Raw genomic sequence first — 13,432 nt, 5'->3', positions numbered from 1 at the left:
AGACTGTAGTGCTTTCCCTACTGCGCTCTCTGAAGGTGGGTTTAACTCAAAGCCCTCTACATCTGCAAGTGTAGCCATGCCCTAACTCAGGGTATGTGTACACTGAGGGTATGTCTACACTACAAAATTAGGTCAAATTTATAGAAGTCGGTTTTGTAGAAAGTGTTTTTATACAGTCGAGTGTGTGTCCCCACACAAATGCTCTAAGTGCATGTAGTCGGCGGACTGTGTCCACAGTACTGAGGCAATAGTCGACTTCCGGACCTTTGCACTGTGGGTAGCTATCCCACAGTTCCCGCAGTATCCACCGCCCATTTGAATTCTGGGTAGAAATCCCACTGCCTAATGGGGCTAAAACATTGTCGCGGGTGGTTCTGGGTACATATTGTCAGGCCCCCGTTCCCTCCCTCCGTAAAAGCAAGGGCAAACAATCGTTTTGCACCTTTTTTCTTGAGTTACCTGTGCAGACGCCATACCACGGCAAGCATGGAGCCCACTCAGCTAACCATCACCGTATGTGTCCTGGGTGCTGGCGGACGTGGTACTGCATTGCTACACAGCAGCAGTTTATTGCCTTTTGGCAGCAGACAGTGCAGTATGACCGGTAGCCGTCGTTGACGTAGTCCTGGGTGCTCTTTTAACTGGGTGCCTGGGCAAACATGGGAGTGACTCAGCCAGGTCATTTCCCTTGTTTCGTCTCATGGCGATTGAGTCCTACCGGCAGTGCACTGTCTTTTAATTTGCAGCCAGCAGAAGACGATGGCCAGTAGTCATACTGCACCGTCTTCTGCCAGCATGATGTATAAAGATAGATGAAGTGGCACAAAACAAGAAATAGACCAGATTTGTTTTGTATTCATTTTCTCCTCCCTCCCTCTGTGAAATCGACGGCCTGCTAAACCCAGTTTTGAGTTCTATCCTTGAGGTTTTGAGTTCTATCCTTGAACGGCCATTCAGTTTCTTGCAAAGCCACCTCCTTTGTTGATTTTAATTCCCTGTAAGCCAACCCTGTAAGCCATGTTGTCAGTCGCCCCTCCCTCCGTCAGGGCAAGAGCAGACAATCGTTCCGCGCCTTTTTTCTGTGCAGACGCCATACCACGGCAAGCATGGAGCCCGCTCAGATCACTTTGGCAATTAGGAGCACATTAAACACCACACGCATTATGCACCAGTATATGCAGCACCAGAACCTGGCAAAGCGAAACCGGGCAAGTAGGCAACATCAGCGCGGTGACGAGAGTGATGAGTACATGGACACAGACTTCTCTCAAAGCACGGGCCCTGCCAATGTGGGCATCATGGTGCTAATGGGGCAGGTTCATGCGGTGGAACGCCAATTCTGGGCTTGGGAAACAAGCACAGACTGGTGGGACTGTATAGTGTTGCGGGTCTGGGACGATTCCCAGTGGCTGCGAAACTTTCGCATGCGTAAGGCCACTTTCATGGAACTTTGTGACTTGCTTTCCCCTGCCCTGAGGCGCAAGAATACCAAGATGAGAGCAGCCCTCACAGTTGAGAAGCGAGTGGCAATAGCCCTGTGGAAGCTTGCAACACCAGGCAGCTACCAGTCAGTCGGGAATCAATTTGGAGTGGGCAAATCTACTGTGGGGGCTGCTGTGATGCAAGTAGCCAACGCAATCAAAGATCTGCTGATATCAAGGGTAGTGACCCTGGGAAACGTGCAGGTCGTAGTAGATGGCTTTGCTGCAATGGGATTCCCTAACTGTGGTGGGGCCATAGACGGAACCCATATCCCTATCTTGGCACCGGAGCACAAAGCCAGCAAGTACATAAACCGCAAGGGGTACTTTTCAATAGTGCTGCAAGCACTGGTGGATCACAAGGGATGTTTCACCAATATCAACATGGGATGGCCAGGAAAGGTACATGACGCTCGCATCTTCAGGAACTCTGGTCTGTTTCAAAAGTTGCAGGAAGAGACTTTCTTCCCAGACCAGAAAATAACCGTTGGGGATGTTGAAATGCCTATAGTTATCCTTGGGGACCCAGCATACCCCTTAATGCCATGGCTCATGAAACCATACATAGGCAGCCTGGAGAGTAGTCAGGAGCTGTTCAGCTACAGGCTAAGCAAGTGCAGAATGGTGATAGAATGTGCATTTGGACGTTTAAAAGTGCGCTGGCGCAGTTTACTGACTCGGTTAGCCTCAGCGAAACCAATATTCCCACTGTTATTACTGCTTGCTGTGCGCTCCACAATATCTGTGAGAGTAACGGGGAGATGTTTATGGCGGGGTGGGAGGTTGAGGCAAATCGCCTGGCTGCTGGTTATGCACAGCCAGACACCAGGGCAGTTAGAAGAGCACAGGAGGGTGCGGTGCGCATCAGAGAAGCTTTGAAAACCAGTTTCATGACTCGCCAGGCTACGGTGTGAAAGTTCTGTTTGTTTCTCCTTGATGAAATCCCCCGCCCCTTGGTTCACTCTACTTCCCTGTAAGCTAATCACCCTCCCCACCTCCCTTTGATCACCACTTGCAAAGGCAATAAAGTCATTGTTGCTTCACATTCATGTATTCTTTATTAATTCATCACACAAATACACAAATAGGGGGATAATTACCAAGGTAGCCCAGGAGGGGTGGTGGAGGAGGGAAGGACAAGGCCACACAGCACTTTAAAAGTTTAAAACTTATTGAATGCCAACCTTCTGTTACTTGGGCAATCCTCTGGGATGGAGTGGCTGGGTGGCCGGAAGCCCCCCCACCGCGTTCTTGGGCATCTGGGTGAGGAGGCTATGGAACTTGGGGAGGAGGGTGGTTGGTTACACAGGGACTGTAGCGGCAGTCTGTGCTCCTGCTGCCTTTCCTGCAGCTCAACCATACGCTGGAGCATATTAGTTTGATCCTCCAGCAGCCTCAGCATTGAATCCTGCCTCCTCTCATCACGCTGCCGCCACCTTTCAGCTTCAGCCCTCTCTTCAGCCCGCCACCTCTCCTCCTGGTCATTTTGTGCTTTCCTGCACTCTGACATTGTCTGCCTCCATGCATTCATTTGTGCTCTGTCAGTGTGGGAAGAGAGCATGAGCTCAGAGAACATTTCATCGTGAGTGCATTTTTTTCACCTTCTAATCTTCGCTAGCCTCTGGGAAAGAGAGGATTCTGTGATCCTTGAAACACATGCAGCTAGTGGAGAAAAAAGAAAGGGACAGTAGTATTTGAAAAGACACATTTTATAGAACAATGGGTACACTCTTTCACAGTAAACCTTGCTGTTAACATTACATACATAGCACATGTGCTTTCGTTACAAGGTCGCATTTTGCCTCCGCCCACCACGTGGCTAACAGTGGGGAACATTTCTGTTCAGCCATAGGCAAACAGCCCAGCAGGAACGGACACCTCTGAATGTCCTCTTAAGTAAAGCACTCTATTTCAACCAGGTGACCATGAATGATATCACTCTCCTGAGGATAACACAGAGAGATAAAGAACGGATGTTGTTTGAATGCCAGCAAACATACACTGCAATGCTTTGTTCTACAATGATTCCCGAGTACGTGCTACTGGCCTGGAGTGGTAAAGTGTCCTACCATGGTGGATGGAATAAGGCTGCCCTCCCCAGAAACCTTTTGCAAAGGCTTTGGGAGTATATCCAGGAGAGCCACGAATGCCAGGGCAAATTAATCATTAAACATGCTGGCTTTTAAACTGTTTATAGTATTTTAAAAGGTACACTCACCAGAGATCCCTTCTCCGCCTGGTGGGTCCGGGAGGCAGCCTTGGGTGGGTTCGGAGGGTACTGACTCCAGGTCCAGGGTGAGAAACAGTTCCTGGCTGTCAGGAAAACTGGTTTCTCCACTTGTTTGCTGTGAGCTATCTACAGCCTCCTCATCATCATCTTCCTCGTCCCCAAAACCTGCTTCTGTGTTGCCTCCATCTCCATTGAAGGAGTCAAACAACACAGCTGGGGTAGTGGTGGCTGAACCCCCTAAAATGGCATGCAGCTCATCATAGAAGCGGCATGTTTGGGGCTCTGACCCGGAGCGGCCGTTCGCCTCTCTGGTTTTCTGGTAGGCTTGCCTCAGCTCCTTAAGTTTCACGCGGCACTGCTTCGGGTCCCTGTTATGGCCTCTGTCCTTCATGCCCTGGGAGATTTTCACAAATGTTTTGGCATTTCGACAACTGGAACGTAGTTCTGATAGCACGGATACCTCTCCCCATACAGCGATCAGATCCCGTACCTCCCGTTCGGTCCATGCTGGAGCTCTTTTGCGATTTTGGGACTCCATCATGGTCACCTCTGCTGATGAGCTCTGCATGGTCACCTGCAGTTTGCCACACTGGCCAAACAGGAAATTGAAATTCAAAAGTTCGCGGGCCTTTTCCTGTCTACCTGGTCAGTGCATCTGAGTTGACAGTGCTGTCCAGAGCGGTCACAATGGAGCACTCTGGGATAGCTCCCGGAGGCCAATACCATCTAATTGTATCCACAATACCCCAAATTCGACCCAGCAAAACCGATTTCAGCGCTTATCCCCTTGTCAGGGGTGGAGTAAGGAAATCAATTTTAAGAGCCCTTTAAGTAAAAAAAAAGGGCTTCGTCATGAGGACGGGTGCACGGTTACATCGATTTAACGCTGCTAAATTCGACCTCAACGCCTAGTGTAAACCAGGGCTGAAACTAGGCACTTGTGGCTAGTCTCTTCCAGTTGACTTGGGCTCCCAGGGCCTGGGCTGCATGGCTTTCATTGCAGTGTCGATTTCCAGGCTTGGGCTGGAGCCAAGGCTCTAGGACCCTGCCCCACAGCCCAAGCCCCGTGTGCCCAAGTCAGCTGGCATGGGCTAGCCCCAGCTTTAGACATTCCCTCAAAGTGTCATTGCTAAATACAAGATTTGAACAGAGAATTTAGCATAAGCAATTAACACATATTTCAAGGGATCATTCAAGGTGAAGTGGCCCATTAACACTGTTCTAGTCATAGGGGGGAAGAGGAGGGGGGTGTTGTTAGTGGGTTACAGACTGTTGCAACAAGCTATAAATACAGTGTCTCCACTAACAATCCCACCAGCTGCTTCTCCCACTCTTCCTTTCCTACCTATGACTGGTGGGGTGTTAACCAGTCACTTCATCATGAATGATCCCTTGAAATACATATTAACTACTTTATGCTAAACAATCTGTTCAAATCTTGTATTCAGCAGTGACACTATCAATTTACAGAGCAGCAGCCGTGTTAGTCTGTATTCGCAAAAAGAAAAGGAGTACTTGTGGCACTTTAGAGACTAACAAATTTATTTGAGCATAAGCTTTCGTGAGCTACAGCTCACTTTCATCAATGCATCCGATGAAGTGAGCTGTAGCTCACGAAAACTTATGCTCAAATAAATTTGTTAGTCTCTAAGGTGCCACAAGTACTCCTTTTCTTTTTACTATCAATTTAGTGTTTGAGTTTGTGTTGTTCTCATGATAAAGATTTTAATAAGGCCTTGGGCTTTTCTATTTCAGTATAGATGTGCAATTCTAAGTGTGAAACTTCATAGAGATGTTTTTTCTATTACATCAGCCCTACACCTTTGCCCTGGCCGAGGCACCCTCTGGCCAGTTGCTAGATGGTAAAAATTTTAATGCAGAAATGGCAGAAGTGTTCAATAAATAGTTCTGTTCTGTATTTGGAAAACAGCAGGATAGTAGACTTGTATCACATGAGGATGATGAAATACTTTCCAGTTCATTAGTAACCAAAGAGGATGTTAAACAGCATCTATTAGGGATAAAACTTTTTTAAATCAGCAGGCCCAGATAACTTCAATCCAGAATCCTGGAAGACTTGGCGGAGGAAGTCTCTGGCTCGCTGATATTAATTTTTAATAAATCTTGGAATATTGGGGAAATTCCAGAAGATATCAGGATAATTAACGACGGGAACAACTTATTAAGGGTTCTGTTGGATTTTCCATCACCAGCAATTTTTAAACCAAGAGTGGATGTTTTTCTATAAAATATGCTCTAGGAATTATTTTGGGGAAGTGCTAGAGTGTGTGTTATACAGGAGGTCAGACTAGATCAGAATGGTCCATTCTGGATTTATAATTGATGAATCTATGAAATCTGAAATTCTACTAACAATTAGGAAACGTATTAAATAAACAAGCACAAAACATCCATTTAAAAAAATTAAGACTCTCAAACAGGAAGAAAATTAAAAAAAATAGCAACATAGAACTAACATTTTTAAAGGTCAATTAACTTACTTTTTAACCCTGATTTTACTTATTTTTATTATTATTTTAAATACACCCTGGCCTGATGCCTCTGATGTAGGCCACAAGAGCTTCCTACTGTGGCACCTGTAGACTTTGCATATCTCCAAGGCTATATGAGGCTGAATTTTTTTTTTTTGCAGGCTTCAGATGCTTTTTCTTGTCACAAAAATGCCACAATTATCCTCATTCCAGGATCTCATTCTTTTATCTTAACAAAATGACAAAGCAGAGAATTGTTGTGGAATCCCATGAGGGTTCCTCTGGGGGTCACATTATTTATGGGCTGCTGCTAAGAGCACAACAGCAACCAGGAGGAGGAGGAGAGTAAAGCTCTTCTTTAAAATGGGAGGATTTTCCCCCTCTTCCTAATGTTGGCTCTTCCAGGACTGTGTGTGTTTGTGAATGTGTGAGAGAGAGGAGAGGGAGAGAGAGAGAGAGAGAGAGAGAGAGATACATAAGAATGGACATATTGGGTCAAAAAAAAGGTCCATCTAGCCCAGTACCCTGTTTTCTGACAAGAAGAAAAGGAGTACTTGTGGCACTTTAGAGACTAACGAATTTATTTGAGCATAAGTTTTCGTGAGCTACAGCTCACTTCATCGGATGCATTCTGTGGAAAATACAGTGGGGAGATTTATATACACAGAGAACATGAAACAATGGGTTTTATCATACACACTGTAAGGAGATGATCACTTAAGATGAGCTATTACCAGCAGGAAGGGGGGAGGTGGGGAAGGAGGAAAACCTTTTGTGGTGATAATCAAGGTGGGCCATTTCCAGCAGTTAACAAGAACGTCTGAGGAACAGTGGGGGGTGGGATGGGGAGGAGAAATAACTTGGGAAAATAGTTTTACTTTATGTAATGACCCATACACTCCCAGTCTCTATTCAAGCCTAAGTTAATTGTATCCAGTTTGCAAATTAATTCCAATTCAGCAGTCTCTCGTTGGAGTCTGTTTTCGAAGTTTTCTTGTTGAAGGATAGCCACTCTCAGGTCTGTAATTGAGTGACCGGAGAGATTGAAGCGTTCTCCGTCTGGTTTTTGAATGTTATAATTCTTGACATCTGATTTGTGTCCATTCATTCTTTTATGTAGAGACTGTCCAGTTTGACCAATGTACATGGCAGAGGGGCATTGCTGGCACATGATGGCATATATGTGCCAGCAATGAGTTTAAATCATGGTTTAAAGACTTCAAGGAGCAGAGAATCCTCCCTCAAGTGACCCATGCTCCATGCTACAGAGGAAGGCAAAAAACCTCCAGGGCCGCTTCCAATCTGCCCTGGAGGAAAATTTCTTCCCGACCCCAAATATGGCGATCAGCTAAACCCTGAGCATATGGGAAAGATTCACAAGCCAGATACTACAGAAAATTCTTTCCTGGGTAACTCAGATCCCACCCATCTAATATCCCATCTCAGGGGATTAGGCCTATTTACCCTGAATATTTAAAGATCAATTAATTACCAAAATCCCATTATCCCATCATACCATCTCCTCCATAAACTTATCAAGTAGAATCTTAAAGCCAGATAGATCTTTTGCCCCCACTGCTTCCCTTGGAAGGCTATTCCAAAACTTCACTCCTCTGATGGTCAGAAACCTTCGTCTAATTTCAAGTCTGAACTTCCTGTTGGCCAGTTTATACCCATTTGTTCTTGTGTCCACACTGGTGCTGAGCTTAAATAATTCCTCTCCCTCTCCAGTATTTATCCCTCTGATATATTTTTGAGGGCAATCATATCTCCCCTCAACCTTCTTTTGGTTAGGGTAAACAAGCCAAGCTCCTTGAGTCTCCTTTCATAAGACAAGTTTTCCATTCCTCGGATCATCCTGTACCTGTTCCAGTTTGAATTCATCCCTTTTAAACATGGGAGACCAGAACTGCACACAGTATTCCAGGTGAGGTCTCACCAGTGCCTTGTATAATGGTACTAAAACCTCCTTATCCCTACTGGAAATACCTCTCCTGATGCATCCCAAAACCGCATTAGCTTTTTTCACAGCCATATCACACTGGTAGCTCATAGTCATCCTATGATCAACCAATATTCCAAGGTCCTTCTCCTCTTCCGTTACATCTAATTGATGCGTCCCCAGTTTATAACTAAAATTCTTGTTATTAATTCCTAAATGCATAAGCTTACACTTCTCACTATTAAATTTCATCCTATTACTATTACTCCAGTTTACAAAGTCATCCAGATCCTCCTGTATAATATCCCGATCCTTCTCTGAATTGGCAATACCTCCCAGCTTTGTATCATCTGCAAACTTTATTAGCACACTCCCACTTTTTGTGCCGAGGTCAGTAATAAAAAGATTAAACAAGATTGGTCCCAAAACTGATCCCTAAGGAACTCCACTAGTAACCTCCCTCCAGCCTGACAGTTCGCCTTTCAATAGGACCCATTGTAGTCTCCCCTTCAACCAATTCCTTATCCACCTTTTGATGTTCATATTGATCCCCATCTTTTCCAATTTAACTAATAATTCCCCATGTGGCACGGTATCAAACACCTTACTGAAATCTAGGTAAATTAGATCCACTGTGTTTCCTTTGTCTAAAAAATCTGTTACTTTCTCAAAAAAGGAGATCAGGTTGGTTTGGCACGATCTACCTTTTGTAAAACCATGTTGTATTTTGTCCCATTTACCATTGACTTCAATATCCTTAACTATTTTCTTCTTCAAAATTTTTTCCAGGACCTTGCATACTACAGATGTCAAACTAACAGGCCTGTAGTTACCCAGATTACTTTTTTTCCCTTTCTTAAAAATAGGAACTATATTAGCAATTCTCCAATCATATGGTACAACTCCTGAATTTACAGATTCATTAAAATTTCTTGCTAATGGGCTTGCAATTATAGGTGCCAATTCCTTTAATATTCTTGGATGAAGATTATCTGGGCCCCCCGATTTAGTCCCATTACGCTGTTTGAGTTTCGCTTCTACCTCAAATATGGTAATATCTACCTCCATATCCTCATTCCCATTTGTCATGCTACCATTATCCCTAAGATCCTCTTTAGCCTTATTAAAGACTGAGGCAAAGTATTTGTTTAGATATTGGGCCATGCCTAGATTATCCTTAACCTCCACTCCATCCTCAGTGTTTAGCGGCCCCACTTCTTCTTTCTTAGTTTTCTTCTTATTTATATGGCTAGAGAACCTTTTACTATTGGTTTTAATTCCCTTTGCAAGGTCCAACTCTACTTGACTTTTAGCCTGTCTCACTTTATCCCTACATGTTCTGACCTCAATAAGGTAGCTTTCCTTGCTGATCCCTCCCATCTTCCACTCCCTGTATGCTTTCTGCTTCTTCTTAATCACCTCTCTAAGATGCTTGCTCATCCAGCTTGGTCTACAACTCCTGCCTATGAATTTTTTCCCCTTTCTTGGGATACAGGCTTCTGATAGCTTCTGCAGCTTTGATTTAAAATATCCCAAGCCTCCTCTACCTTTAGATCCATAATTCTTCAGTCCAATCCACTTCCCTAACTAATTTCCTTAATTTTTGAAAGTCAGCCCTTTTGAAATCAAAAACCCTAGTTGCAGATTTATTTTTGTTAATCCTTCCGTTCAGTTTGAACTGAATCAGCTCATGATCACTTGAATCAAGATTATCCCCTACAACCATTTCTTCTATGAAATATTCAGAATCTATCTGTTCCATAGTTTGTGTGTGTTATATATCCTTGTCAAATTCACTCTTCTGTTGAGCAGAGTCATCTTTATATATCCATACTGGCTACCATTGTTGAATAGGGATCTCTAGGCATAAATAGTTTATCACTGATTTTCTTACTCTAATCTCCAGTAGTTTTTCTTGCAGCTAGTGAAGATTGCTGATGCACAATTTTCAGGCTCATGCTGGTAATATGACACTAAACTGTTTTCATTGTTGTAGATTATTATATGCATTTATTATCAGATTAATGCAAGTTTCTAATTAATTTGCCTCCAAGGTTCAGGTAGCTTTAGAACTGTCTGACTGGCTTGTATTTTCTAATTTTACTCTTTGCCTCCTTCACCATCATGGAGATCTTTATTTACTGTTCATCCCTGGAGGTATCTCAGTTTAATATTCTGCTAATCCTGTGAAGAACTCACCTTTCTGTGACCGAGTTTAGTAAATCACTAAAGCTATCTGAAAATTTAAACAAGGACTCAAACAAACAAACAAACAAACAAACAAACCCTTCTTTAAAACTGACTTCTGGGGTGAAGTTCATCCCAAAGTAGAAGATTTGCACCAAGGTCCTGTGCACTTAGGGTGACCAGATGTCCCGATTTTATAGGGACAATCATGATTTTGGGGTCTTTTTCTTATATAGGCTTCTATTACCTCTGACCCCCGTCCCGATTTTTCACACTTGCTTTCTGTTCACCTGATGTGCACTGTATATGCCCCACTTACATCTGTTATGTCGAGCTTACCTGATTGATTCCATACAGCTTAGTTTGATGGGGTAGAGGAAACAATCACAGTAAGCTGAAAAGGCTGCACTATCCTGAATACTAGAATTGGTCAAAAAATGCAAATATAAATAATTTTATGAAGGCTTTCTTCCAAAATATATAGAGTTTTTGGAGTGGGGGATGGGAGAAGGAGGCATTATTTGAAAACTGATTTTTTTATTTTTTTGTCATATTCAAAACATTTCAACCATCTCTATTAATCACACAGCTGTGGTCAACATCATGGTTACTGGCTTGATAATTAAAAATTGTGTTAAAACAAGGTTGTTTGGGTATGACCTTGGTTATAATACTTGAGGTAGGTTGAACTGCAAGGGTAATGGACAGTGTATTTGAGAGTCTGTATGAGAAGTGAGCTGTAGCTCACGAAAGCTTATGCTCAAATAAATTTGTTAGTCTCTAAGGTGCCACAAGTACTCCCTTTCTTTTTGCGGATACAGACTAACATGGCTGCTACTCTGAAACCTGTATGAGAAGGTGGTGTATATCGCTTTTCACTTTTTGGGGGTGGGGTGGGATACCTTTTTCTTTCTTTCTCCCTGTGGTTTTGTGTTATGCATTGTTGTCAATCAGCAACCTTAGGTATTTCGCCCGCAGGCATCATCTACGTTTGAATGTAGACAAAATCACATCATTTGCATTCTGTGAATCTTTCAGCACTCCAAATGTTGTATCACAAATACTTGCATAAGCATATTTTAGCACGGATATTCAAACATTCACTAACATTTTTTTTTAACTATTTGAATGTAAAATTCACAGTTTCTTCTACATTGGTTAGATAAACCATATGGTATCATTTGTATTAACTTCTTAAATGTATTCACTTCTTATTGCTAATGCCAATTGTTCAAAAATCATGAGACAGGATGCCAAAAACAATGATATTGGCTTAAAAATAATACATTTGGTATTCTTTTGGTTTGTTTTGGCATCTGCACCTCTAGAGTGCACTTAAGTCACGTTTTAAGCTTTTTTCCATAATCATAAAGGCTGAAAACTTTCATTATTTAAAAAAAAAAATACCCTGAGATTCTCATAATTGCTTGCCTCCAGGATTTCGGTCTGTAAGAAAAACACCAAATTTCATCCAAGGGATCATAAAAATCAGCAATACTGGATGACAAAGATAACTAACCAACACAACAGGAGTTTCAAGTGATGGTGATTTGTTGCAGCACTTCTAGGATCTGTTCGGTTATTGGGCCTTGTGCTACTTTTCTGACATGATATTCATTATGCTTTTGTTATTCATTACACTTGTTCATTCATTAGTAATGGGCCTGACCTAAAACCCACACCTAAATATCACCAGATTTTAACATTTAGAGCCAGCTCCTGATCTGAATTTTGTAGCTCCCCTATTTCTGAAAGGTGCTAACATAAACCCCAGGATTATAAACCACCCTAAATTTTGGGAGTTCAACTCTGGATCTAAATTTTTCAATTCAGGCCTCTCTTTAATACTCAGAAGCCTTCATGTAAGAAAGTGTTATGAATAAAACTTTATTCTTTAATTAATGGAAGATCCTATTAAAAGCAATGTGTAGCTGAGATTCTGTTCTCTGGTATATCTGTATTAAGCCAGAGTAACCCCACTTACTTCAGTGAGTACAACTAAACTCAGGCTCTAGCCCTCACTCTTTCAGTTTTCAATACTTTGATACTCAATTTCCATGGGCTGCTTTCACTTCCTTTCTAATTCTTTCTTTTTGGAGATGCCATTCCATATTTGTTTGACTAAAAACGTGCCAGACACACACGAATGTTCTAGCTGAGATGGTGAGAGAACTGGAGAAGCTCTGCAATAATTTATGTATACTGTATGTTGACCTGATCGCCAGGATGTGCACGGTCTGAATATATTGGTTTCGTTTAATAGGGGGCTGTAAGGAAAAACAGGCAGGAAGTGAAAGAATGGCTCAAGATAAACCACCTTTCAGCAAACACGTGAGGGTTGTTAAGGGACAATACCCGGACAGTTAATTTGAAGATTTTACCTCCTCCACTAGAAAACCTGCAAAGCTAGTTTTGTCCGGACGGTTCCAAAGCCTGGGAACACAGAAGAACAAAGGAATGCTGGCAGTTTAGAAAGGGTCTCTCTCAAGAGGGGTAGAGAGGTTGTTTGGGGGAATTTGTCACAGTTCAGGGCAACTGCACCTATATTCCCTATCCAGGGGTCACCAAGGGCCCCCCCTTTTAGACTTCCAGCTGCCAGCAATTACAGAGACCCACAGCTCTCTCCCTCTTGACCAGGATATTTCCAAAGTTCCCTGCCTACACTGTGATATTCCCAGCAAGCCAGACTGTTTAAAAGGCCAGTATCTGTGCTTTGCTTTCTCTCCAGAGGCTGTGCCACATAGCTATTTATAACCAAACATATTTATTGTTAAGGTGAAAGTATTATCGAGAAAACATATTTAAAACAATGAAAGAACCTACACGCATGCTAAAACTATTACTAGCCAGCTCCAACTTTGGGCTCTGGTAGGTATCAGTCCTTCAAAACCCACAGCTAGGTTTTCCCTATGGTTGCAAGTTCATAACTGTCTCAGATTCAGAACCAAAGTTATCACAAATTGTTCATCTTTCTTTTATGCAGCTTGGACCTTTTATCTTGACCTCATGTTACAGGTGATCAGCAGACAGTAACTCATTCCTCAAAGCATAGTTTCAAAAGGCTGGGTATTTGCATTCACCCCTGAGATAGTCCCCAGCA

This window comes from Dermochelys coriacea, chromosome 2 (assembly GCF_009764565.3).
Source record: "Dermochelys coriacea isolate rDerCor1 chromosome 2, rDerCor1.pri.v4, whole genome shotgun sequence".
Taxonomy (NCBI): domain Eukaryota; kingdom Metazoa; phylum Chordata; order Testudines; family Dermochelyidae; genus Dermochelys; species Dermochelys coriacea.
The sequence above is the reverse complement of the archived record's forward strand: the minus strand, read 5'-3'. Positions refer to the sequence as shown.